This window comes from Mobula hypostoma, chromosome 12 (genome assembly GCF_963921235.1).
Source record: "Mobula hypostoma chromosome 12, sMobHyp1.1, whole genome shotgun sequence".
Classification (NCBI taxonomy): domain Eukaryota; kingdom Metazoa; phylum Chordata; class Chondrichthyes; order Myliobatiformes; family Myliobatidae; genus Mobula; species Mobula hypostoma.
Genome location: NC_086108.1, coordinates 111991242 through 112018100, shown reverse-complemented (window position 1 = coordinate 112018100; position 26859 = coordinate 111991242).

Here is a 26859-nt window from a genome sequence, read left to right as displayed (position 1 = left end):
ATACAGCACAGTACAGGCTTTTCAGCTCACAATGTTGTGCCAGCCTTTTAACCTGCTCCAAGATCGATCTGACCCATCCCTCCCACATAGCCTTCCTTTTTTTTCATTCATTTGTCTAAGAGTTTCTTAGATGTCTCTGATGTACAGTATCTGCTTCTACCACCACCCCGGGTCCCACCCTCACTCTATTTCTCCTCCTGTTCCTCGTGTATGTGTACAGCACCTTGGGGTTTTCCTTAATCCCACTTGCCAAGGCCTTCTTATGCCCCCTTCAGACTCTCCTAAGTTCTTTCTTAAGCTCCTTCCTGGCTTCCTTGTAACTCTCTAGACCCTGTCTGATCCTTGCTTCCTAAAGATGGTGTCCCAGGACGGGTTCTCCGGGCCTGAGCAAGTGAGCTAGCTGGAGTGTTTGCTGACAACTTCAACTGCTCCTTGCTTCAGTCTAAGATCCCCTCGTGTTTTAAGAAGGCAGTGACAATCCAGGTGCCGAAGAAGAGCCAGGTGGCATGACTGAATGACTATCGACCTGTGGCTCTGACATCAATTGCTATGAAGTGCTTCGAGAGATTGGTTATGGCACACATCAACCACAGCCTACCGGTCAACCTCGACGCTTTGCAATTCACCTACCAGAGCAACAGGTCAACGGCAGATGCCATCTCTCTGGCCCTACGTTCCTCCTTAGAACACCTGGAGAATAAAGACGCATACGTAAGGCTCCTTTTCATTGACTACAGCTCCGCCTTTAATATCATCATTCCAAATAAACTGATTCCTAAACTCCGGAACCTGGGCCTCAGCACTCAGATCTGCAGCTGGATCTTCAACTTCCTCACAGACAGGACCCAGGCTGTAAAAATAGGGGACAAGCTCTCCTCTACAATCACTCTGAGCACCGGTGCCCCACAAGGCTGTGTACTCAGCCCCCTGCTGTACTCACTGTACGCCCATGATTGTGTAGCCAAGTTTCCATCGAACTCTATATATAAGTTTGCTGATGACACAATTGTAGGCCGTATCTCGGGTAATGATGAGTTTGTGTACAGAGAGGAAATTAAGAACCTGGTGGCATGGTGCGAAGACAATAACCTATCCCTCAACGTCAGCAAGATGAAGGAATTGGTTGTTGACTTCAGAAGGAGTAGCGGACCACACGACCCCATTTACATCGGTGGTGCGCAAGTGGAACAGGTCAAAAGCTAAGTTCTTCAAGGTCAATATCACAAATGACCTGACTTGGTCCCACCAAGCAGAATCCACTGCCAAGAAGGCCCACCAGCACCTTTACTTCTAGAGAAAACTGAAGAAATTTGGCCCGTCCCCTAAAACCCTCACTAATTTTTATAGATGCATTGTAGAAAGCATTCTTCTAGAGTGCATCACAACCTGGTATGGAAGTTGTCCTGTCCAAGACCGGAAGAAGCTGCAGAAGATCGTGAACACAGCCCAGCACATCACACAAACCTATCTTCCGTCCTTGGACTCACTTTACACCGCACGCTGTCGGACCAGTGCTGCCAGGATAATCAAGGACACGACCCACCCAGCCAACACACTTTTCGTCCCTCTTCCCTCCGAGAGAAGGCTCAGGAGCTTGAAGTCTCATACGGCCAGATTTGGGAACAGCTTCTTTCCAACTGTGATGAGACTACTGAACGGATCCTGACCCGGATCTGGGCCGTACCCTCCAAATATCTAGACTTGTCTCTCAGTTTTTTTGCACTACCTTACTTTCCATTTTTCTATTTTCTATTTATGATGTATAATTTAAATTTTTATATTTACTAATTTTTACTATTTTTAATATCTTTAATATTTAATATTTGTAATCCAGGAAGCAGGAAGCGCAGAATCAAATATCGCTGTGATGATTGTACATTCTAGTATCAATTATCTGGCGACAATAAAGTATAAAGTAAACCTTAAGTAACCTTCTTTCTTCCTCTTGACTAGATGTTCCACGTCTGTTGTCAACCATGGTTCCTTCACCCTACCATCCTTTCCCTGCCTCAATGGGGAAAAGCCTTTCCAGAACCCCCATGAACAACCTCCACATTTCCACTGTGCATTTCCCTGAATACATTTATGCTTCCAAATTCCTGCCTAATAGCATCAGGATTCACCCTCCCCCAAATTAAATCATTTTCCATGTAGTCTGCTCCTGTCGCTCTCCAAGGCCCACAGCGTTGTACCAAACTAATTAAACAAATAAGTAAACTAATTGCTCTGCCTACACAATGTCCCTATCCCTCCATTCTCTGTACTCCATGTACCTGTCCTGAACACCTGTATCTTTTCTGTCTTTACCATCACTCCATGCAGTGCATTCCAGACACCCATCACTCTCCATGTAAAATAAACTTGCCCCTCACATCCCCCTTGAAATTACCCTCTCTCGCCATAACTGCATACCCTCTGGTATTAGACATTCCAACCTGAGTTAAAAACTCTGTCTATTGTATTTCTGGATCTTAATAATCTTATAAACTTATAACAAGTCTCCCGTCAGCCTCTAATGCTCCAGAGAAAGCAACCCAACTTTGTCCAAGAAGGATCTCGGCCCGAAACATAGACTGTTTATTATTGTCCGTGGATGCTGCTTGACCTGCTGAGTTCCTCCAGCATTTTGTGTGTGTTGCTCTGGATTTCCAGCATCTGCAGATTTTCCTGTGTTTATGATATTTTGTTTGTCTGAACTCTCCTTACGGTAGATAGCATCTAATCCAAGCGGCATTATCTGCACCCTCTCCACCCTTTCAAACCGTGTGAGGAAGCGGGATGCATGGCAGACTTCTCACCAGTGGATCAGATATTTATCAAGCTGCAGTGAAAAACCTTTTCACAAACGAGAAAATCTGCAGATGCTGGAAATCCCAGCAACGCACACAAAACGCTGGAGGCCGGGCAGCATCTATGGAGAAGAGTACAGAGTTCGGGCTGAAATTTTGTGAATCTTTTGTTTAGTAGAACATAGAACAGTACAACACTGTACAGGCCCTTCAGCCCACAATGTTGTGCTGACCTATATAAACCTACTCCATTGTTAACCTAACCCTTCACTCTTAACCCTCCATTTTTATTTCATCCATGGACCACAAGGGTTCCCGACCTTTTCTTTTACCATGAACTGAGAGGTCTATGTGTCCCAGGCTGGGAGCCCTTGATGTGCCATCTATACAAATCGTTTCATCCTTCAGCTTGGGGGTATGAACTCTCAAACCTTTCTATCCGCTGACGGACAGGAGGATGAAGAAGGGACAATGTCCAGGATGGGTCACGTCTTTCATCATGTTGGCTGCTTTCACAAGGCAGAGGGAAGTGAGATGGAGTCCGTGGAGGGGAGGCCATTATGTCCAGTTAGACTGGGCTGTGGCCACAACTCTCAGCAAGTTCTTGGATACTAGAGATTTTTATTTATTTAGAGATACAGCTTGGAACAGGCCCTTCTGGCCTAACAGGCCACACTGCCTGGCAACCCACTGATTTAATCCCGGCCTAATCACAGACCATTTACTGTGACCAATTACCTACTAACCCAGCGGTCCCCAACCACCGGGCCGCGAGGAAGCGATATGATTGGTCAGCTGCACCTTTCCTCTTTCCTTGTCACGCCACTGATCAGCCATTACGCATGCGAGGTCATGACCCGCGCGTCATCCGTGTCAGGGCGGGAAAGTGATCAACTCCTCGAGCTTGCAAATGTCGACGGGCTGAAAAGTATGTTTGACATAACATCTCTGTCGGCATTTTGGATCAAAGTCAAGGCTAAATATCCTGAGATAGCCACGAAAGCACTCAAAACGTTGCTTTCATTCCCAACATTTTTCTGCAATGAATGCAACGGAAACTAAACTGCGGAATAGACTGGACATCAGGAACCCCTTCGAGTATCGCTGTCTCCCGTCACCCCTCGATAGGACCGTCTTGTTGCAGGGAAACAAGCCCAGGGCTCCCACTGATTCAGCGATATTGGTGTGTTGCAATGATTTTATATATTCATACGGGGAAAATATGTGCTGTGTGTTTAATATCCAAACGTTACTTAAAATGTTATGATGCTATTGACTTATAAGTGACCTATATAACCATATAACAATTACAGCACGGAAACAGCCATCTCGGCCCTTCTGGTCCGTGCCGAACGCTACTCTCACCTAGTCCCACCGACCTGCACTCAGCCCATACCCCTCCATTCCTTTCCTGCCCAGATACCTGTCCAATATTTCTTTAAATGATCATATCGAACCTGCTTCTGCCACTTCTACTGGAAGTTCGTTCAACACTTCACGCTCCCCTGATAATTGACTTACCATTATATCCATGCGAGGAAAAGATGCGCTGTGTGTTTAATATTAAATTCGTTAGATAAACCCGTTTAGAAACAAAATTGAGTGTATTACCCACTTATCACCTATATTCCGGTAGTGATTAACACCCCACCCCCACGAACAGAATCGCCAAAAATGATTTGCTTGGGGGTGGGAGAGGGGGGCAGAGGAATCGGCTGGTCACGTCACGCATGCGCATTGGTGCCCGCGCAAGGCTTCATGGTCATTGTAGTCTTTAGTATAAACAATGCATTTGACTGCTATCTTGTTCGTTGGCAACCCTACCCCACCCCGCCCCCCACCGGTCGGCCGGTCCGCATGAATATTGTCCATATTAAACCGGTCCGCAGTGCAAAAAAGGTTGGGGACCCCTGAACCAATCAGTCTGTCTTTGGACTGCAGGAGGAAACCAGAGCACCTGGAGGAAACCCCCCGAGCGGTAACAGCGTTGCACTAACTGCTACGCGACTGCTGCACCCTTTGTTTGTTAATACAGTTCATTTTTGAGAATGTGACTAAACACGTTGATGAAGGTAGAGCAGTAGATGTAGTGCATATGGATTTCCAGGCATTTGATAAGGTACCCCATGCAAGGCTTACTGAGAAAGTAAGGAGGCATAGGATCCAAGGGGACATTGCTTTGTGAATCCAGAACTGGCTTACCCACAGAGGCAAAGACTGGTTGTAGACAGGTCATATTCTGCATGGAGGTGGGTGACCAGTGGAGTGCCTCAGGGATCTGTTCTGGGACCCGTACTCTTTGTGATTTTTATAAATGACCTGGATGAGGGAGTGGAGGGGTGGGTTAGTAAGTTTGCTGATGATGCAAAGGTTGGGGATGTTGTGGATAGTGTGGAGTGCTGACAGAAGTTACAGCGGGACATTGATAGGATGCAAAACTGGGCTGAGAAGTGGCAGATGGAGTTCAACCCAGGTAAGTGTGAGGTGGTTCATTTTGGTAGGTCAAATATAATGGCGGGATATAGTATTAATGGTAAGACTCTTGGCAGTGTGGAGGATCAGAGGGATCATGGAGTCCGAGTCCATAAGACACTCAAAGCTGCTGCGCAGGTTGACTCTGTGGTTAAGAAAGCATACGGTGCATTGGCCTTCATCAACTGTGGGATTGAGTTTAGGAGCTGAGAGTTAATATTGTAGCTATATAGGACCCTGGTCAGACCCCACTTGGAGTACTGTGCTGAGTTCCGGTCGCCTCACTACAGAATGATGTGGAAACCATAGAAAGGGTGCAGAGGAGATTTACAAGGACGTTGCCTGGATTGGGGAGCATGCCTTATGAAAACAGGTTGAGTGAACTCGGCCTTTTCTCCTTGGAGCGACAGAGGATAAGAGGTGACCTGATAGAGGTGCATAAGATGATGAGAGGCATTGATTGTGTGGATAGTCAGAGGCTTTTTCCCAGGGCTGAAATGGCTAGCATGAGAGGCACAGTTTTAAGGTGCTTGGAAGAAGGTACAGAGGAGATATCAGGGGTAAGTTTTTTACTCAGAGAGTGGTGAGTGCGTGGAATGGGCTGCCAGTGACGGTGGTGGAGGCGGATATGATAGGGCCTTTTAAGAGACTCCTGGAAAGGTATATGGAGCTTAGAAAAATAGAGGGCTATGGGTAACCCTCAGTAATTTCTCAGGTAAGGACATGTCCGGTACAGCTTTGTGGGCCGAAGGGCCTGTATTGTGCTGTAAATTTTCTATATTTCTATGTTTCTGTGTATATACAATTATAAGCAATTTGCTGTTTGAAATTGTAAACCTTCCGGTACATTGGATTAATACATCCCTTTTCAAAGAATGCATTCATTTCAATTGATTAATAAAATGATATGTTTGGTTTTAGATTAATATTTATTTAACTGCTGTTGTTGGATATCACCCACCCACTCTACTCATGATCTGTCTGTCCCACTCCCATCAGGGAGGAGGCTACATAGCCAGGCCCACCAGACTCAAAAACAGTTACTTTCCCCAAGCAGTGAGGCTGATCAACACCTCCACCCACTAACCCACCCCTCCACACCCCCGACCACCACTACTTTATCATTTCCTGTCAGAGTCACCTTATGTACAGACATTCCTGTGTCTAGTGACACTTTACGGACATACAGTTAATCTGTGGAAATCAGTTATCTTAGTATTTATATTTCTTGTTTTATTATTATTTTTGTTTTTTTATCTTTTTGTGTTTTTTGCTCTGCAGAGTAACAATTAGAGTAACAATCCAGCGTAACAATTATTTCATTCTCCTTTACACTTGTGTACTGAGAATGACATCAAACAATCTTGAATCTTGAACTGAGTTCATCTTTGTTTTGTTTTCTTGCAATGCTAATCGATGAGCCGGGACAGAAATGAAATGGTTCACACTCAGTCTTTCCCTCAGGGAGGGCACAGTGCGTTCCACATCTCCACGGCCTGCATTGTTACTCTGGCATCTCCAGTGTAGTTGATGTCGTTTGCAGCCCACACGCCGATGCCACGGATTTTCAGTTTCTTCACGATGGACATCCTCATTGAAATACTCTCGGGATCATCGTACCAAACCTCGTGGTATGTGTCAAAATCCTGAAAAAGAGACATGCACAGATAGAAACCAATGTTAGATCGAGAATTTATCCTTGTAGTGTTCCTTGATACTGCTTTTTTTTCTATACAAGATATCTTTATTTCAAATTCAATGTTATATATACAAAACAGTGACTAACACAATTAACAACAGGAATTCTGCAGATGCTGGAAATTCAAGCAACATACTTCAAAGTTGCTGGTGAACGCAGCAGGCCAAGCAGCATCTATAGGAAGAGGTGCAGTCGATGTTTCAGGCCGAGACCCTTCGTCAGGACTAACAGAAGGAAGAGTGAGTAAGGGATTTGAAAGTTGGAGGGGGAGGGGAAGATCCAAAATGATAGGAGAAGACAGGAGGGCGAGGGATGGAGCCGAGAGCTGGACAGGTGATTGGCAAAAGGGGATACGAGAGGATCATGGGACAGGAGGTCCGGGAAGAAAGACGGGGGGGGGTGACCCAGAGGATGGGCAAGAGGTATATTCAGAGGGACAGAGGGAGAAAAAGGAGAGTGAAAGATAGAATGTGTGCATAAAAATGAGTAACAGATGGGGTACGAGGGGGAGGTGGGGACTTAGCGGAAGTTAGAGAATTCGATGTCCATGTCATCAGGTTGGAGGCTACCCAGACGGAATATAAGGTGTTGTTCCTCCAACCTGAGTGTGGCTTCATCTTTACAGTAGAGGAGGCCGTGGATAGACATGTCAGAATGGGAATGGGATGTGGAATTAAAATGTGTGGCCACTGGGAGATCCTGCTTTCTCGGGCGGACAGAGCGTAGACGTTCAGCAAAGCGGTCTCCCAGTCTGTGTCGGGTCTCGCCAATATATAAAAGGCCACATCGGGAGCGCCGGACGCAGTATATCACCCCAGTCGTGCCAATATATAAAAGACCACATCGGGAGCGCCGGACGCAGTATATCACCCCAGTCGAAACTAACACAATTACTTCACTATAAATAGACAATATGCGTCAAACCGAAACGTTTCCATCTCTGTTAATGATGGCATTTACATCCCACGGAGCCCGATGGTCCCGGAACACCTCTAAGGTCACCGTGGACTGTACGTGTTCCTTCAAAATATTTACCCGGGCACAAACATACCCCCTAAACATTGCCAGGCAGATCCTCCCGCCACCCATTTCCAAGACCCACGGATGGCTGTTTTCGCCAGCCCCAGGAGCAAGTTGAGAAGGACATCCTCATCCCTCCATGCGCCCCTCCTTACCCGTATATAAATAGGGTGGGGCTGAAACGCAACCAGAATGCGAGAAGCAGCCCACGCAGCTACACAAAGAGGGGCTGCAGCTGCATGAAGGTGACATGGTGGTGCACAGCTAAGCCTAACACTTTACAATGCCAGAGGTCCGGGTTCAATCCCCACCACTGTATCTCTGGACAGACAATATCTCTTTCCTATAGTTCGAGTGACTAATACCAGAGGGCGTGAGGTGAGAGGACGTCATTTCAAAGGAGTTGAGGGCAGGTTATTGACAGAGAGTGTGGAGGGTGCCTAGAATATGCTGCCTGGGGTGGTGATAGTGGCAGATACATTAGAGGCTTACAAGAGACGTTTACAAGGTCCCTGATGCCCCTGAGATCTCTGTCTCAGAGGCCGATGTTAGACTGTATTTAAAGCGAGTGAACCCTCGCAATGCAGAAGGTCCTGATGGAGTACCTGGCAGAGGTATTCAAGGACACTTTCAACCTCTCACTGCTACGAGCAGAAGTTCCCACTTGCTCCAGAAAGGCAACAATTATACCGGTGCCAAAGAAGAATAACGTGAGCTGCCTTAATGACTATCGCCTGGTAGCACTCACATCTAGAGTGATGAAATGCTTTGAGAGGTTGGTTATGACTAGATTGAACTCCTGCCTCAGCAAGGTCCTGGACCCATTGCAATTTGCCTATCACCACAATAGATCAAAGGCAGACACAACCTCAAGGCTCTCCACACGGCTTTAGACCACCTAGACAACACAAACACCGATGTCTGGATGCTGTTCATCGACTATAGCTCAGCATTTAACACCATCAGTCCCACAATCCTGATTGAGAAGTTGCAAAACCTGGGACTCTGTACCTCCCTCTGCAATTGGATCCTCGAATTCCTAACCGGACGACCACAATCTGTGCGAATTGGTGATAACATATCCTCCTCACTGACGATCAACACTGGTGCACCTCAGGGGTGTGTGCTTAGCCCACTGCTCTACTCTCTCTATACCCATGACTGTGTGGCTAGGCATAGCTCAAATACCATCCATAAATTTGCTGACAATACAACTATTGTTGGTAAAATCTCAGGTGGTGATGAGAGGGCGTACAGGAGTGAGATATGCCAACTGATGAACTGGTGTCGCAGCAACAACCTGGCACTCAATGTCAGTAAGACAAAAGAGCTGATTGTGGATTTCAGGGAGGGTAAGACGAAGTAACACATACCAATCCTCATAGAGGGATCAGAAGTGGAGAGAATGAGTAGGTTCAAGTTCCAGGGTGTCAGGATCTCTGAGGATCTAACCTGGTCCCAACATACCGATGTAGTCATAAGGAAGGCAAGACAGCAGCTGTACATTTTAAGGATTTGAAGAGATTTGGCATGTCAACAAATACACTCAAAAACTTCTATAGCTGTACTGTGGAGAGCATTCTGACAGGCTGCATCACTGTCTGGTATGGAAGGGCTACTGGCAGGACCAAAAGAAGCTGCAGAAGGTTGTAAATCTAGTCAGCTCCATCTTGGGCACTAGCCTACAAAGTACCCAGGACATCTTTAGGGAGTGGTGTCTCAGAAAGGCAGCGTCCATTATTAAGTACCTCCAGCACCCAGGGCATGCCCTTTTCTCACTGTTACCATCAGGTAGGAGATACAGAAGCCTGAAGGCACACACTCAGCAATTCAGGAACAACTTCTTCCCTTCTGCCATCTGATTCCGAAATGGACATTGAAGCTTTGGACACTACCTCACTTTTTTTAATATACAGGTGTCCTCCGCTATTCCAACATTCGCTTTACAAAACCTCACTGTTACGAAAGACCTACATTAGTTACCTGTTTTCGCTAACAGAAGGTGTATTCACTGATACGAAAAACATCAGTGTGTGATAAAAGGCAGCGCGTGCCCCGAGCAGCTGCTCTCCCCCGGATTCAGAACTGCATTCTAGCCGGCATTGCTTAAACACGTGCCTGTGAGCAGCCGTTTGCAAGATGAGTTCTAAGGTATCGGAAAAGCCTAAAAGAGCTCATAAGGGTGTTACACTTAGCGTAAAACTAGACATAAAATTAAGCGTTTCGATCGTGGTGAACGAAATAAGGACAAGATGAGGTTGGCTTGTGGAAGTTGACGAAGATGATGTTGAAGAGGTTTTGGCATCCCATGACCAAAAACTGATAGATGAAGAGCTGATGCAATTGGAAGAGGAAGGGATAACAATCGAAACCGAATGCAGTAGCGAACGGACCGAAAGTGAAGTTGTCCAGGAACTGAACGTGAAGCAACTGCGTGAGATTTTTGCTGCAATGATAAAGTACGACTTAATTTTGAAAGGGTACGTAGGTTTAGGACAAATTTGCAAGATGGTTTGAGTGCTTACAAAGAATTGTACGATAGAAAAATGCGTGAGGCGAAGCAGTCAAGCATACTGTCGTTTTTCAAGCCTTCCACATCAGCCACAGCAGACGACGAACCTCGACCTTCGACATTAAGGCAGGAAGACATAGAAGAAGATGACTTGCCTGCCCTGATGGAAATAGACGATGATAAGATGACACCTCAGTGTTTCACCACCCCAACCCCCGGGCTGCAGACCGATACATTGCCGTGGAGAATGCTGCGGTAGCTGGGTCACGAAGAATGCAGCGGTAGCCGGGTCGCGAAGAATGCAGCGGTAGCGGGGTCGCGAAGAATGCAGCGGTAGCCGGGTCGCGAAGAATGCTGCGGTAGCCGGGTCACGAAGAATGCTGCGGTAGCCGGGTCGCGAAGAATGCAGCGGTAGCTGGGTCACGAGGGTCACAAAGAATGCAGCGGTAGCCGGGTCGCGAAGAATGCAGCGGTAGCCGGGTCGCGAAGAATGCTGCGGTAGCCGGGTCACGAGGGTCACAAAGAATGCAGCGGTAGCCGGGTCACGAAGAATGCTGCGGTAGGCGGGTCACAAAGAATGCAGCGGTAGCCGGGTCGCGAAGAATGCAGCGGTAGCCGGGTCGCGAAGAATGCAGCGGTAGCCGGGATGCACTCAGCACATCTTTAAGAAAAAAGCCGAAATCAACAAGCTAATTAATTAGGTGCCGCCCGGCACGTAAATGTTGGCCCAGATCAGAGGCAATTGCCGATTGCGTCGCCTCTGATCTGGGCCGACATTTATGTGCTGGGCGGCATGTAATTAACTAGTTTGTTTATTTCGGCTTTTTTCTTGAAGATCTGCTGGGTGCGTCCCAGCCACCGCTGTACCGCTGCATTCTTCACGGATCGGTATGGGTTCGCTGTCCGGAGGATGGGGACCACTGCACCGCCCCAACCTCCGACGACTCTGCTTAACACACCATTATCAGTGTGCTCTGCGCTGTCTTCCTTATTCCTTTAAGTGATACTACATTGTACATACATTATTTCTGCTTTATATAGGCTGTGTATTTTTATGTGTTATTTGGTATGATTTGGCAGCTTCATAGGTTAAAGGTTACGGGAGAGTGTTTCTGCCGAGAGCGCTTGCGTCAGATTTTCGCTACGGAGAACAGTGCGGCAATGATTGTAGAGAAGTATTTCTACTTTATATAGGCTGCGTATTTATCATATCATTCCTGCTTTTACTGTATGTTACTGTTATTTTAGGTTTTATGTGTTATTTAGCATGATTTGGTAGGTTTTTTTTGGGTCTGCGAACGCTCACAAACTTTTCCCATATATATAAATGGTAATTGCTTCTTCGCTTTACGACATTCCGGCTTACGAACTGTTTCATAGGAACGCTGTACCTTCGGATGGTGGGGGAAACAGTATTTCTGTTTTTGCACATTTTTTAAGATCTATTCAATACACGTAACAGAATTACTTGTTTATTTATTATTATTTTTTTTTTTTCTCTCTCTGCTAGATTATGTATTGCATTGAACTGCTGCTGCTAAGTTAACAAATTTCACGTCACGTGCTGGTGATAGTAAACCTGATTCTGATTCTGATCCAAGATGGGCACATGAATGTGAGGAAAATGGAAGGATATGGACATTGTGTAGGCAAAGAGAATTAGTTAGGTTGTCCATTTGATTACTAAATTGGATCAGTACAATATTCTGGGCAAAGGGCCTGTTCTTCTACCGCACCGTTCTATGTTCTACTGTCTGTAAGGAGTTTGTGTATTCTCTCCGTGACCACAAAGGTTTTATTTAGGTGCTCCAGTTTCTTCCCACAATCTAAAGATGTATGGTTAGAGTTAATGAGTTGGGTCATGCCACGTTGATGCCAGAATCATGGTGACGCTTGTCGGCTGCCCCCAGCACATCCTCAGACTGTGTTGGTCATTGACACAATGAGACATTTTCAATGTTTTGATATTCAGTACTTGTGGCAAATAAAGCAATTCTCTGTCTTTATCTTTTTACTATCTAGTATAATGCCCTGAGTTCCAAATTATAACATTTGCACACTTAACTTTTTATTTGGGCCCTTTTTAAAGCTGTTTAGAAAATCCCACGCCCCACACGTAATCATTCTATTCAGCAAACACAATAACCCTTTGCTAGATCTGTGTGGAGTTTGTCATTGTATTGCTAATAGTTTCTATGTGCTGTTGTTTTATTCTTGCAGCAACTATAATGGGGGCGGGGCGGGAGGGTAAAGCAATATTCTGAGATTTTAAACAAACTTCTTGTCCCTGTTTTCACAGTAGCAGACACAAAGTAAACAGTCCAATTCCACGAGATCAAATTTTAGGGAAATGCTAATATTAAATAGAAACATTGGAGAAAGTTATGAGACCAGAAGTAGACAAAACCTCTGAAAGTGATGATCACAACACATGAGTCTGGATGAATGACTGCAAAAACCCCCTCTCCCCTCTCCCCTCTCCCCTCGTGTGGCAATGAATTCCACAGATACACTGCCAGAGGGATAAAGAAATTCCTCTTCATCTCTGTACTAAAGAGAGGTCCTTGTATTCTAAGGCTGTGCTTTCTGGTCCTAGACTCCTCCACTATAGGAAACATCTTCTCCACGTCCACACTATCTAGATCTTTCAATATTTGATAGGTTTCAGTAAGATACATCCTTGTTCTACTAAAGTCCAGAAAGTATCGGACCACTGGAAAACGATGTTGGAGAGGTAGTAATGGGGCGACAATGAAATAGTGGATGAACTGAATAAGTATTTTGCGTCAGTCTTCACTGTGGAAGGCACTAGCAGTATGGTGGAAGTTCCAGATATCGGGGGCATGAAGTGTGTGAAGTTACCATAACTAAAGAGAAGCTTCTTGGGAAACTGAAAGATCTGAAGGTAGATAAGTCACCTGGACCAGATGCTGTACACCCCAGGGTTATGAAAGATATGGCTGAAGGGATCGTGGAGGCATTAGTATTGATTTTTCAAGAACCACTAGATTTTGAAATGGTTCTGGAAAACTGGAAAATTGTAAATGTCACTCCACTCTTCAAGAAGGGAGAGAGGCAAAAGAAAGGAAACTATAGGCCAGATAGACTGACCTCAGTGGTTGGGATGATGATGGAGTTGATTATTAAGGATGTGGTCTCAGGGTACTTGGAGGCACATGATAAAATAGGCCACAGTCAGCATGGTTTCCTCAAGGGAAAATTCTTACTTGACAAGAAATAAAAGGCAGGATAGAAAAAGGAGAATCAATTGATGTGTGTACTTAGATTTTCTGAAGGTCTTTGACAAGGTGCCATACATGAGTCTGCTATCTATGAGCCGATGGTATTACCGGGAATATTCTAGCATGGGTAAAGCAGTGGCTGATTGACAGTGGGCAAAAAGTGGGAATGAAGGGAGCCTTTTCTGGCTGACTGCTTTACAGGGGTCTGCGTTGGGACTGATTCTTTTTTACATTATATATCAATGATTTGGATGATGGAATTGATGGCTTTGTTGCAAAGTTTGCAAATGATATGAAGACTATGTGAAGGGGCAGGTAGTTTTGAGGAAGTAGAGAGGCTACAGAAGGACTTAGATGGATTAGGAGAATGGGCAACGAAATGGCAGGTGGAATACAGTGTTGTGAAGTGTATGGTCATACTCTCAGGTAGAAAAAATGGAAGGGTAGACTTTATAATTGGAGAGAAAATACACAAAACAGGCACAAGGGGACTTGGGAGTCCTTATGCAGGATTCCCAAATGGTTAATTTGCAGGTTGAGTCGGTGGTGATTAAGGCAAATGCAATGTTAGCATTCATTTCAAGAGGACTGGAATATAAAAGCAAGGATGTAATGTTGAGACTTTATAAACCAGTAGTGATGCCTCACGTGGAGCATTGTGAACAGTTTGGGGCTCCTTTGAAAGGATGTGCTGAAACTGGAGAGGGTTCAAAGGAGGTTCACAAAAATGATTCCAGGACTGAAAGACTTGTCACGTGAAGAGAATTTGATGGCTCTGGGCCTATATTCACTGGGATTCAGAAGAATGAGGGGTGACCTCATTGAAACCTATCAAATGGTGAAAGGCCTTGACAGAGTGGATGTGGAGAGGATGTTTCCTCTGGTGGGAGAGAGATCAAAGGACACAGCCTCAGAATAGAGTGGTGTCCTTTTAGAATAGAGATGAGGAGGAATTTCTTCAGCCAGAGAGTGATGAATCTATGAATTCATTGCCACAGGCAGCTATGGAGGTCTTGTCCTTTTGTATATTTAAGGCAGAGGTTGATAGACTCTGGGTTGGTCAGAGCATGAAGGGATACGGGTAGAAGGCAGGAGACTGGGGCTGAGAGGAAAATTGGATCAGCTGTGATGAAATGGTGGAGCAAAATAGATGGGCTGAATGGCCTAATTCTGCTCCTATATCTTATAGTTATATGGTCTAAGTACAAGTTCAGAGCCAACAAACATTCCTCATACATTACCCCTTTCATTTCCAGAATCATTCTCATGAACCTCCTCTGGACTCTCTCCAATGCCTGCACATCTTTTCTTAGATAAGGAACACAAAACTGCTCACAATACTCCATGTGCTGTCTGGCCAATGTCTTATAAAGACGTAGTATTCCAGTCCTCTTGAAAGGAATACTAGCATTGCATTTGTCTTCCTCACCATCGACTTAACCTACAAACTAACCTTTAGGGAATCCTGCATGGGGACTCCTAAATCCCTTTGCACCACTGATTTCTGAATTTTCTCCCAATTTAGAAAAAGTCTATGCCTTCAATCTTTCTACCATACACTTTTATCTGCCACTTCCTTGCCATTCTCCTAATCTGACTAAGTCCTTCTGCAGACTCACTGCCCCTCTACATATCTTCGTATCATCTGTAAACCTGCCCACAAAGCTATCAATTCTAAGTCATTGACACATCACGTTAAGTCGTGTTTCCAATACCGACTCCTGCAGAACACCACTAGTCAAGAGCAGCCAACTAGAATAGAACCCATTTATTTCCACGCTTTGGCTCCTGCCAATCAGCGAATCTTCTATACACACTCGTATATTTCCCATATCATGGGCCCTTATCTTGTTAAGCAGCCTCGAGTGTGGCACCTTGTCAACGATCTTCTGAAAATCCAAGTACACACACCATCCACTGGCTCTCCTTTGACTATCCTGATTGTTATTTCCCAAATAAGAAAATCTCTTAAAGAAGGCAATAAAAACATTGCAATCCCATGGTTGCTTCTCAAAATTGGGTATTGTTGTTTGGGGATAAGATGTTAATAAAGATAGAGGATGGATTGAAGGACGAAAGAGTCGGAACAAATGGAAAATTTTGTCAAATCGAGAGAGCATATGTATTTCAGTTCTCATCTCCAACTCAAGGCAATCCCTCTGTCTACACTTGATTATACACAATACTTCTGATTAAAATACCTGCTGGATTCCACACTTGGTTCATTCACTCCCAAATACTCTGCCCATCTCCAGCACTGAGCACACTTACATGGGACATTGTGAAGTAAAGCAGCATCCCCAACATCCAGGTCACACTCCCTTCTCACTACTGCCATCAGGAAGGAGTCTCATGTCCCACACCACCAGGTTCAGGAAAAGTTATCACCCCTCAACCATCAGGCTCCTGAACCAGAAGGGATAACTTCACTCCAATTCACTCTCCCCATCACTGAACTGTTCCCACAACCTATGGACTCACTTTCAAGGACTCTTCATCTCACGTTATCAATATTTAAGACTATAAGACCATAAGATATAGGAGTAGAAGTGGGCCATTTGGCTCATCGAGTCTGCTCCGCCATTCAATCATGGGCTGATCCAATTCTTCCAGTCATCCCCACTCCCCTGCCTTCTCCCCAGACCCCTTGATGCCCTGGCTAATCAAGAACCTATCTATCTCTGCCTTAAATACACCCAATGACTGCTCCACAGCTACTCGTGACAACAAATTCCACAGATTTACCACCCTCTGACTAAAGTAATTTAGAAACACAGAAAACATACAGCACAATACAGGCCCCTCGGCCCACAAAGCTGTGCTAAACATGTCCCTGCCTTAGAACTACCTGGGCTTGACCCAAAGCCCTCTACTTTTCTAAGCTCCATGTAGCCATCAAGGAGTCTCTTAAAAGACCCTATCGTTTCCGACGCCACCACCATCTGCAGCCCATTCCACGCACTCACCACTCTCTGTGTAAAAAACTTACCCCTGACATCTCCTCTGTACCTACTTCCAAGCACCTTAAAAGTATGCCCTCTCATGTTAGCCATTTCAGCCCTGGGAAAAAGCCTCTGACTATCCACACAATCAATCCCTCTCATTATCTTGAATGCCCCTATCAGGTCACCTCTCATCCTCCGTCACTCCAAGGAAAAAAGGCCGAGTTCACTCAACCTATTCTCATAAGGCATGCTCCCCAATCCAGCCAACATCCTTGTAAATCTCCTCTGCCCCCTTTCTATGGTTTCTGCGTCCTTCCTATAGTGAGGCGACCAGAACTGAGCACAGTATTCCAAGTGTGTCTGACCAGGGTCCTATATAGCTGCAACTTCTTCGCATTTCTGTTCTAATTGGATGTCCTTCAATTCTGAAGTTGTGCCCTCTTGTCCTAGACTCACCTACCATGGAAAATATCTTTGCCATATCTAATCTGTTCAGGCCTTTTAACATTTAGAATGTTTCTATCAGATCCCCTCTCATTCTCCTGAACTCCAGGGAATACAATCCAAGAGCTGCCAGACATTCCTAATATGGTAATCCCCCTCATTCCTGGAATCATTCTCGTGAATCTTCTCTGAACCCTCTCCAATGTCAGTATATCCTTTCCAAAAAAAGGACCCCAAAACTGCACACAATACTCCAAAGTGTGGTCTCACGAGCGCCTTACAGAGCCTCAACGTCACATGCCTGTTCTTATATTCTATACCTCTAGAAATAAATGTCAACTTTGCATTCACCTTCTTCACCACTGACTCAACCTGGAGGGTAACCTTTAGGGTATCCTGCACAAGGACTCCCAAGTTCATTTGCATCTCTGCATTTCGAATTTCTTCCACCAAAGTGCATGACCATACACTTTCCCACATTGTATTTAATTTGCCACTTCTTTGCCCATTTCCCTAAACTATCTAAGTCTTTCTGCAGGCTCTCTGTTTCCTCAACACTACCTGTTCCTCCACCTATCTTTGTATCATCGGCAAATTTAGCCACAATTCCATTAACCCCATAGTCCAAGTCATTGACATACACCGTAAAAAGCAGCGGTCCCAACAGTAATCCCTGTGGAACTGCACTGGTAACCAGCAGCCAACCAGAATAGGATCCCTTTATTCCCAATAATGCTCCACCCATGCTAGTAACTTCCCTGTAATTCCATGGGCTCTTATCTTGCTAAGCAGCCTCATGTGTGAAACCTTGTCAAAGGCCTTCTGAAAGTCCAAGTATGTTACATCCACTTCATCTCCTTTGTCTACTCTGCTTGTAATTTCTTTTAAGTCTAGAGGAACATTGTATCATTTCTTAATGCGTGCATGCATTTCTAAATGACAATAAACGAGGACTGAGTGTTCTCATAATCTAGTTGTACTTTTGAAAAGAGAGAGAGGAAGAAAGAGAGAGAGAGAGACAAAGACTAACTTTTGGACTGTCACTTTAAGGCACGACGAGGAACTTTTGGTTTTTTGTTGAGTTGGAGAGAGAGAGCACCGAGCAGCTGGCAAGTCACTATGGTGACCATGGGTGGCGTTACTTGATGGACAATTGAGGTTATGTTTTCTCTGGAGGTTGCTTATACTTTCTCCAAGGACATTTGCCTGCTAGTGCACTCTTACACAGACAGAGGAAGGACGAGTTATTTGAGAGACAGCTGGTACTCAGTACAGTGAGATAAATAGGAGGTCAGATGATAGACCTCAGGCACATGTTTTGGACACTGAATGAGCTTTGTTGTGCCAACAAAGTTTTTTTGGAGGATGGATCAGGCGGATCGATCAGTGGCTCTTGCAGTGTGAAAAGGTAGTGACTGGTGGGGAGTTGTCCATGTGTCCACCCTTGACTGGGTTGATGATTCCACCACAGAAAAATGGTCCCCTTTCTTGTGGTCACAGTCGGTGACTTTTAAAGGATTTTGGAGGACAACAAGAAGATCAATGGCATTAGCTCAACTGAAGACTGAAATCTCTCCCTCTCTCTCTCCATCACTACTCAACTCAATATCAGGAACTGAACTGAACTTTACTCATTATCGTAAGACTATCTATTTAACCCTGGACTTGAAGAAGCTTGGATTTTCATAGACATTTCCACACTTACTGTGATATGTACTTGTATATAATCATTGCTAACCTGTTTTATATATCAGATTTTATATTACTGTATTGTGTAGTTATTAATAAATATTATTAGTTAATAGCAATACTGGACTCCAAAGTGTTTTCCATCTCTGCTGGTTCTTTAACCCGTCACGGGGTACGTGACAAAATTGGGGCCTGTGTCCGTGATATGAACAAATTGTGTGGGAGGCTTGTTTGAATTGATTTGGGAAAATCCCTTTTAATTTGGTTGTGTGGAAATGCAGCAGAAATGGACGTTAGTGTTGAGAAGTTTGTATTGGAACCAACCCCTGAAGCGTTGGATGATACTATGAGGGTTGTGCTGTTGGGAATTGATCAAAAGTTAAGAGTAAGGGTGAAGAATGTGTGTGACTGTATGCTCTGTGTGTGACTGTATGCTCTGTGTGTGACTGTATGCTCTGTGTGTGACTAATGTGTGTGACTGTATGCACTGTGTGACTAATGTGTGTGACTGTATGCACTGTGTGACTAATGTGTGTAACTGTATGCACTGTGTGTGACTAATGTGTGTGACTGTATGCTCTGTGTGACTAATGTGTGTAACTGTATGCACTGTGTGTGACTAATGTGTGTGACTGTATGCTCTGTGTTTAGATTCCTAGCCGCAGAGGAACAATGCTTCATTTAGCTGTATACATGTGTATGGTTGAATGATGGTAAACCTGAACTTGAATATCAGCATCTTACCCTGGGAAAGCGCTTGCAGGTGTAGTCGTAACCGTACCAAGCAATGCCCATCACCAGCTTTCTGGAGTCAATGCCCAGTCTGATATAATCTGACATTCCTGAAAGGACAAATTGAATAAGGAAATTGTAGGCCACTTATCCTGTCTTCAGTCATTGAGCAGATGTTGGAATCAATTATTAAGGATGGGGTTTCAGGGTACTTGGAGGCACATGATAAAACAGGCCAAAGTTAACATGGCTTCCTTAAGATTGCCTGACAAATCTGTTGGAATTCTTTGAGGAGGTAGCAGGCAGGATAGGCAAAGGAGAGTCAGTGAATGTTGTTTACTTGGATTTTCAGAAAGCCTTTGTCAAGGTGCCACACATGAAGCTGATTAAAAAGATAGCCAGTGGTATTACAGATAAGACACTAGCACGGAGAGAACCAACACAAGAAAATCTGTTGATGCTGCCAGTCCAAAGCAACACACACAAAATTCTGGAGGAACTGAACAGGGCATGCAGTGTCTATGGAAAAGAGTAAACAGTTGAAATTTTGGGCCAAGACTCTTCATCAGGATTGGAAAGGAAGGGAAGAAGTCAGAGCAAAATGTAGGGTTGTGGAAGGAGTACAAGATGGCAGGTGATAGGTGAAAGCTGGAGATGGGGAGGAGACGAAATAAAGAGGTAGGAAGTTGATTGGTGAAAGAGATAAAGGGCTGGAGAAGAGAATGGCACCTTCGCTCTGTCCACCACACAAAGCTGCCTGGCCTGCTGAGTTCTTCCAGAATTTTGTGTCTGGAGCATGGAATGAAGATGGCTGATTGGCAGGAGGCGAAGAATGTGAATAAAGGGGCCTTTTCTGGTTGGCTAGTGGTGTTCCACAGGGGTCAGTGATGGGACCACACACAACATGCTGAGTAACTCTGCAGGCCAGGCAGCATCTATGGAAAAAAAGTACAGTTGATGTTTTGCGCCACTGTCATTTCTCTCAACCGTGTCTGTCAACTACGTGGATGATGGAATCGGTGGCTTTGTGGCCAAGCTGGTGTTTGATACAAAGATAGGTGGAGGGGCAGGTAGTGTTGAGGAAGTGGGAGGCAAAGAAGTGTCAGATGGAATACAGTATCTGGTCATGCAACTTGGTAGAAGAATAAAGTCATAGACTATATTCTAAATGGGGAGAACATTCAAACAATCAGAGGTGCAAAAGCATCTTAGAATTCCCTGAAGGTTAACTTGCAGATTGAGTAAATGGTAAGGAAGGCAAATACAATGTTAGCATTCATTTGGAGAAGACTAGACTATGAAAGCAAGGATGTAGTGCTGAGGCTTAGGGCATTGGTCAGTCTGTATTCAGAGTATTGAGAACAGTTTGGGGCCCCTTATCTAAGAAAAGATGTGCTAGCATTGGAGAGGAGGTACACGAGAATGATTCTGGAATGAAAGGGTTAGTGTATAAGAGCACTTGATGGCTCTGGGCCTGTACATTCTTGAGTTTAGAAGGAAAGATCTGAAGGAAATCTATCAAATATTGAAAGGCCTAGATAGAGCTGAAGTGGAGGGGATGTTTACTACAGCGGGGGGAGTCTGTGGATTAGAGGACACAGCCTCAGAATAGAGGGACGTCCATTTGGAACAGAGATGAAGAAGAATTTCTTTATCCAGAGGGTAGGGAATCCATTGAATTTATTACCAAGTCATTAGGTATATTAAAAATGGTGGTTGATAGGTTCTTGAATAGTCAGGCTGTTAAAAGTTACAGGGAGAAGGCAGGAGATTGGGGTTGAGAGGGAAAGTAAATCAGCCATGATGGAATGGTGCAGCCGATTCAATTTGCCAAATGGCCTAATTCTGCTCCTATGTCTCATGGTCTTATCTCAGTCAGCTTTGTGAGAGGGTGAGGCTGAGGGTCTCATAGAACCTACCTGACAAAACCCGGTGATAGGGAGCACTTGACCTTGCCACACAACCATCCCGCAGGTCATTTGGAATGTCATAGGATGCCACAAATAAAATGTCACAGGCTCGTGAAATTGCTAAGAAGTCATAACATTGTTCGTTCTTGCAGTGTGGAGACCAAGGTATGTGAAAGGAGATCTGAGGGCCAAAGAACAATGAGAAATCAGTCTCATCTTATTATTTGCACTGGGAGTCTCCAGTAATTCAAGACTCAAGATGCAAGATTTAAATTTATTTGTTATGTGTATATCGAAACATATATATGTGTGTGTTCTGACGTATAGAGTGAAAGATGTCATTTGTGTTATCAACCGATAGTTATATATTTACAAAAATGAAGTTATTTTTTGCTTGTGAAGTGTTTTGTGCCCCTTATCTGGCATTGAAAAAGGTCCAGAGGAGGTTCACGAGAATGATTCTGGGAAGGGAAGGGTTAATATATGAGGAGCATTTGAGGGCTCTGGGCCTTTACTCACTGGAGTTCCGAAGAATTGGGGGAGGATCTCACAGAAACTTATGAAGATTGAAAGATCCAGATAGAGTGGACTTGGAGAGGCTGTTCCTATAGTTGAGGAGTCTAGGACCAGAGGGCACAGCCTCAGAACAGAGGGACATCCATTTAGAACAGAGATGAGGAGGAATTTCTTTAGCCAGAGGGTGGTGAATCTGTGGAATTAATTGCCACAGATGGCTGTGGAGACCAAGTCAATGGGTATATTTGAAGCAGAGGTTGATAGGTTCAGGGTTTGTAAAGTTGTCAATGGTTACGAGAAGAAGGGAGAATGGAGTTGAGAGGGATAATAAATCAGCCAGATGGAGTTGTAGAGTGGGCTCAATGGGAGAAATGGCCTGATTCTACTCCAGTAGTGTGTGCTATGGTCTTGTGGCCTGAGTGTGTTGTGTTGGTGATGGGCGGATAAAATAAGCTGGGGTCAGAAAGAACAGGATGAGGGCAGGGTACTGGAATGTAAGAGGGGCTGTGGGTGGATCAGAGGGGGAGAATGGAACAGAGTAAATGTGGACAGAGGAACTGTTCATGCCACAGGGATGTGGGTGGTCCATGTGGAATACAAGGTGCTCTTCCTCAGCCCGGTAGCGGAAGAGGCCGAGGACGGATCGGACAGTACGAGAGGTTTTGAAATGTCATACAGCCAGGAGCTCACTTCTTGTCTCCACCAATTTGTTGATTTAGTGGCAGTACCATGTTGTTGGAACCAATTGTTTACTATTCGATTAGACTATGATTTTCTTTGTAGTTTAATAATTAATTATCTGTTTATATTTTATATAATTACTTATATACAAATAACTGCCTAGTGGTCACAGTGTGTACATGCAGTTGTTCGGTGTTTCCCGAGTGGTAACACCGGTATGATTCTGGAAGCTTCTCTTGGTGCTGCACGATTTGAATTAGGCCTTTGTCATTGGTTGGCACTTACCTACAAATTATAACAGAATTTTTCTTATCTATGGGTATAAACATAGCCCCATGTTGGCCAGTGTCATTGAATTGTTTTTGTCTTTAAGCCCTCCTGCTCCTCTGCATTTCAACTTTCCTTTACTCTATTAACACTTAATAAAACAACCATGAAGCAACAAGTTTTGTGCCTCATTCCCCACTTCTGAAAGAACTTTGGATTACAGACCCTCTCTACCTCTGATCCTCCGATGATTACTGGCCCATGGGCCTCTGGTTTCCCTCTCCTGAGGTCCACAATCAGTCCATTGGTCTTATTGACATACATTGAGAGGTTATTGTAATTACACCACTCAGCCAAGTTTTCAATCTCCCTCCTGTATACTGATTCATCCCCATGTTTGATAAGGCCCACAACAGTGTATGGTGCTGGAGTTGTATTTAGCCTCACAGTTATTGGTGTTCTGCTAAATTCCCATCATCACCGAACCGATCACTAAACACAACCCATGGAAGGGTCTCGGCTGGAAACATCGACTGTACCTCTTCCTGGAGATGCTGCCTGGCCTGCTGCGTTCACCAGCAACTTTTATGTGTTTTGTTACACATCCCATGGACTTACTTTCAAAGACTCTACAACTCATCACTGATAAAGTGCCAGTTGTGTTTTACTGTACTTTTTAAACTTGAGTTGTATATACACCTTATGCTAACTGCCAATCTTCTGGAACATAATTTATTGCATGTTAATTTATTTATGCTAATATTACTCTGTGTGTTTGTGAGTTATATGAACTGTGTTGTGCACCTTGGTCCGTTGGGTGATATATATGCATATGGATGAGAGACAATAAACTTGAACTAGATTATTTATTATTATAGAAACATAGAAACATCAAAAACCTACAACACAATACAGGCCCTAAGGCCCACAATGCTGTGCCGAACATGTACTTACTTTAGAAATTACCCAGGGTTACCCATAGCCCTCTATTTTTCTAAGCTCCATGTACCTATCCAGGAGTCTCTTAAAAGACCCTATCGTATCGGCCTCCAGCACCGTCACCGGCAGACCATCCCACACACTCACCACTCTGTGCGTAAAAAAACTTACCCCTGACATCTCTTCTGTACCTGCTTCCAAGCCCTTAAAACTGTTCTCTCGTGTTAGCCATTTCAGCCCTGGGAAAAAGCCTCTGACTACCCACACAATCAATACATCTCATCATCTTATACACCTCTGTCAGGTCACCTCTCATCCTCTGTCGCTCCAAGGAGAAAAGGCCAAGTTCCCGCATCCTGTTCTCATGAGGTACGCTCCCCAATCCAGGCAACATCTTTGTAAATCTCCTCTGCAACCTTTCTATGGTTTCCACATCCTTCCTGTAGTGAGGTGACCAGAACAGAACACAGTACTCCAAGTGTGGTCTGACCAGGGTCCTATATAGCTGTAACATTACTTCTCAGCTCTTAAATTCAATTCCAAGGTATGCCTTCTTAACCAGAGAGTCAACCTGCACAGCAGCTTTGAGTGTCCGAAGAACTCAGACCCCAAGATCCCTGTGATCCTCCACACTCCCAAGAGTCTTACCATTAATACTATATTCTGCCATCATATTTGACCAACCAAAATGAACCATCTCAGACTTATCTGGGTTGAGCTCCATCTACCACTTCTCAACCCAGTTTTGCATCCTATCAATGTCCCGTGGTAACCTCTAACTGCCCTCCACACTATCCACAACACCCCCAACCTTTGTGTCATCAGCAAATTTACTAACTCATCCCTCCACTTCCTCACCCAGGTCATTTATAAAAGTCACGAAGAGTAGGGGTCCCAGAACAGATCCCTGAGGCACACCACTGGTCACCGACCTCCATGCAGAATATGACCTGTCCACAACCACTCTTTGCCTTCTGTGGGCAAGCCAGTTCTGGATCCACAAGGCAATGTCCCCTTGGATCCCATGCCTCCTTACTTTCTCAGTAAGCCTTGCATTATTGTTATTATTATTATTCTCTACTTGAATGGCATGTCTTTTGCAGATTATTGTCAGCTTTTGTGTATTGTTTTTCATTGATTCTATTGTATTTCTTTGTTCTACCATGAGTGCCTGCAAGAAAATGAATCTCAGGGTAGTATGGGTGACTTCATGGTGTCTTCGCAGTTAGTGTGATGTATTACAGCCTGGGGATTAGAATTCAGAGTTTAATCCTTGTGTCCTCTGTAAGGAATCTACATGTCCTACCTGTAGCATGGATTTTGTGCAGGTGCTCCCAGTGGTAAGACATACTGGTCAGTAGGTTAGTTGTCCCTGTGATTAGGCCTGGGTTAAATCAGGGGCTGTTAATGGTACAGCTTAAAGGGCCAGAAGGATTCCGAGCTGCATCTCTACATAATTACATAAAAGGAATAAGGTGACGTGGACGTACTTTAATTATAAATGTACTTTGAACTCAGCTGAGAAGATTTGTTTGTGTTTTGTGGAGTGAATTCCTATCATTCTGGGCTAAAAGTCTGAAATTTCTGGCCTTTTAATTTACCTGAGATCCAGGTAGTTCTTCACGGAAGTATGATGAAATTTCTCTAACTGTCTCAGTTACTTTGTGATAAAGATGAGACCCTTTTTCAATTTTCTCCGGGACATTTAAATATATTCCATCCATATATGTCTGTTTTATGAACCTTAGAATGAATTTAATCCAAATGTTTTGAAATCTCTTGTTTGTCAAGTGGTTGACTGATAAATCACCTGAAGGAGGGCAGAGAGAAACACAGTTTAGAGAGAATTAAAACATAGAATATAAGAACATTATAGCACAGAGCTGACCGTCTCCATATTGTACTGCCCTGGCTTGCATATGGCGTGCGTAAAACAGAAAGGACATATCACTTATGGTTGACTCTGATCAACAAGGAACTTTCTTGTCCATGAAGTGACACTAGGCTCAGGAGTGTCTGTTCACAAGATGACAAAGAGGAAAAGATAAAGTCACAAACAACAGGAATTCTGCAGACGCTGGAAATTCAAGCAACACACATAAAAGTTGCTGGTGAACGCAGCAGGCTAGGCAGCATCGCTAGGAAGAGGTGCAGTCGACGTTTCAGGCCGAGACCCTTCGTCAGGACTAACTGAAGGAAGAGCTAGTAAGAGATTTGAAAGTGGGAGGGGGAGGGGGAGGGGGAGATCCAAAGTGATAGGAGAAGACAGGAGGGGGAGGGATGGAGCCAAGAACTGGACAGGTGATTGGCAAAAGATAAAGTCACAGTGGTTGGGGGTGTGGAGGGATGGATACATATTTCACTAAGACCTGGTGGCTGCAGTGGACACAACATGGGAGTGTGTTTAATTCCAGTAAACATTTTAGGAACAGCTTCTTCTCCTCCACCATCAGATTTCTGAATGGACAATGAAGCCATGACCACTATTTTTCCCCTGTCTTTTTGAACTACTTGTTTAATTTAGTTTGCTTTTTAATTATGTCCTTCTTATTGTAAGTTATAGATTTTATTATTGTGTATTATAATGTACTGCTGCCACAAAACAACAAATTTCACCACATACGGCAGTGATATTAAACCTGATTCTGATTCTCATTCTAAGGATGTGCTGGGGGCAGCCTGAAGGTGTCACCATGCATCTGGGCACCAACAGAGCACGCCACAATGTTCAGCAGGACAACACGGGCAACGACGACAACTTCCACCTGAATCATTTCCACTAACATTGCATTATGTAATTTAGAGTCGATGAGTCATTGAGTTACACAGTACGACCCAACTCAACCGTGCTGGCAGAGATGACTATCTATGCCAATCCATCTGTGCAATTGCCACTGCCTATCGCTTCCACCGGCACTGGAGAAGGTCCAGAGGAAGTTTATGACAGATTCCAGGAATGAAAGGGTTAAAATAACAGGAGCATTTGGTTGCTCTGGGCCTGT